The 2544-nt window shown below is 44.0% G+C and overlaps 1 pseudogene; it reads left to right on the top strand.

Moving 5' to 3' along the window:
• Nucleotides 1-303: 303 nt before the first annotated feature.
• LOC121311946 lies at nucleotides 304-1947 on the top strand (annotated as a pseudogene).
• Nucleotides 1948-2544: the final 597 nt, after the last annotated feature.

Below are 2544 nucleotides of genomic sequence, written 5' to 3'. Positions count from 1 at the left end.
TGCCAGTGCTGTGTGTAAGGAATATTATCAAATGGTATCATTCTCGTATCGTTTAAGCATTACTTCGTATCAAAGAGTACCGTTTCGTTATATTTTTAGTGAACTCATGGCAAAGCGTATATAAATTTCAGTATGTATGGTAAAGCATTTAAGATAAATTATGGTACCACCAGGGGTAAATTCTATTTAATACATGTTTTATGGTAGCATTTCAACATATTCCCTATACTGTCCAACACAAGAAAGTCTTGTGGTGTTAGGTCCCGAAGTCCAGGGCTTCACATGGAAACCTTTCATTTCTAAGAGGAGCAAACTGTTCTTTCTCTAACAGGGCGGGGGATCATGGCTGAAGAAACTGTTTCTCAAGAGCTGCGCAGCGCCTCTGAGCTGAGGATCGTGCTGCTTGGGGGAGGAAGGGCTGGGAAGAGTTCATCAGGAAACACCATCCTGGGCAGAGAGGAGGGAAGATCGGGATTCATCTTCTCTGCTGTAACAGAGGAGTGTGAGAAGAGAACAGGAGAAGTGTCTGGGAGACGGGTCACTGTGGTCAACACTCCAGACTTGTTAGACACAGACCGGGTTGAGATTGAGAGATGTGTTTCTCTGTCTGCCCCGGGACCCCACGCTTTCCTCCTGGTGATACCCGTGTATATAAAAGAAACTGACTCTGTCCGTGAGTCTATAGTAGAAGAGTATTATTAGTTCTGTGACTTAACGTGAAGCCTCAATCTCATTTTGTCCTAGGAACCAAACCCTTTGATAAAGTGCAGGAGCTGTTTGGTGAGAGAGCTGTGAGGAACACGATGATCCTTTTCACCCGCGGGGATTATCTGGGAGGCAGGACGATTGAGCAGTACATTGAGGAAGCTGGTGAGAAGCTCCAGCAGCTTGTTGAGAAATGTGGGAACAGGTATCATGTTCTCAACAATCAGGACAGGAGCGATCGCACTCAGGTCACACAGCTCCTGGACAAGATAGACAACATGGTGAAGGGAAGTGGAGGCTGCTACCTCCCAATATCATCTGAGATTTACCAGGAGGTAGAAGAAAGGATGAGACTAAAGGAACAGGAACTGAATAAGAAACACAAAGAGGAACAGAGGAGGAGAGAAGAGGAGATGAAACAGAAATATGAGGAGGAACAGAGGAGGAGAGAAGAGGAGATGAAACAGAAATATGAGGAGGAACAGAGGAGGAGAGAAGAGGAGATGAAACAGAAATATGAGGAGGAACAGAGGAGGAGAGAAGAGGAGATGAAACAGAAATATGAGGAGGAACAGAGGAGGAGAGAAGAGGAGATGAAACAGAAATATGAGGAGGAACAGAGGAGGAGAGAAGAGGAGATGAAACAGAAATATGAGGAGGAACAGAGGAGGAGAGAAGAGGAGATGAAACAGAAATATGAGGAGGAACAGAGGAGGAGAGAAGAGGAGATGAAACAGAAATATGAGGAGGAACAGAGGAGGAGAGAAGAGGAGATGAAACAGAAATATGAGGAGGAACAGAGGAGGAGAGAAGAGGAGATGAAACAGAAATATGAGGAGGAACAGAGGAAGAGAGAAGAGGAGATGAAACAGAAATATGAGGAGGAACAGAGGAGGAGAGAAGAGGAGATGAAACAGAAATATGAGGAGGAACAGAGGAGGAGAGAAGAGGAGATGAAACAGAAATATGAGGAGGAACAGAGGAGGAGAGAGGAGATGAAACAGAAATATGAGGAGGAACAGAGGAGGAGAGAAGAGGAGATGAAACAGAAATATGAGGAGGAACAGAGGAGGAGAGAAGAGGAGATGAAACAGAAATATGAGGAGGAACAGAGGAGGAGAGAAGAGGAGCTGATGGAGAAGTTGAGGAAGCAAATGAAGGAAGAGGAGCTGGAGAAAGAGGCAGAGGAATCCAAGCTGCCTGTCAGGAGAAGGAAAAGCTATGAAATCCTATCACCCAAGAGTAAGTTTGTTTCTACTTACAATTGTTCTACAGTACATGGGTTCCATTCTCACAATATTAACCGACTATGTTAAGTGTCCTAGTGAACGGTGATCTTGACAGTTTAATGTCACATTATTTGTAAACTTTTGAGATCTGACTGTTATATATACAGTGTATGTTGTGTGAGGTGGGAATGGACCTGTCTTCCTCTAGCTAATAATGGCTGTTATATATACAGTGTATGTTGTGTGAGGTGGGAATGGACCTGTCTTCCTCTAGCTAATAATGGCTGTTATATATACAGTGTATGTTGTGTGAGGTGGGAATGGACCTGTCTTCCTCTAGCTAATAATGGCTGTTATATATACAGTGTATGCTGTGTGAGGTGGGAATGGACCTGTCTTCCTCTAGCTAATAATGGCTGTTATATATACAGTGTATGCTGTGCGAGGTGGGAATGGACCTGTCTTCCTCTAGCTAATAATGGCTGTTATATATACAGTGTATGCTGTGTGAGGTGGGAATGGACCTGTCTTCCTCTAGCTAATAATGGCTGTTATATATACAGTGTATGCTGTGTGAGGTGGGAATGGACCTGTCTTGTTTTTTGCAGTG

Source organism: Polyodon spathula, unplaced genomic scaffold, assembly GCF_017654505.1.
Source record: "Polyodon spathula isolate WHYD16114869_AA unplaced genomic scaffold, ASM1765450v1 scaffolds_3416, whole genome shotgun sequence".
Classification (NCBI taxonomy): domain Eukaryota; kingdom Metazoa; phylum Chordata; class Actinopteri; order Acipenseriformes; family Polyodontidae; genus Polyodon; species Polyodon spathula.
The sequence above is the reverse complement of the archived record's forward strand: the minus strand, read 5'-3'. Positions and strand labels throughout refer to the sequence as shown.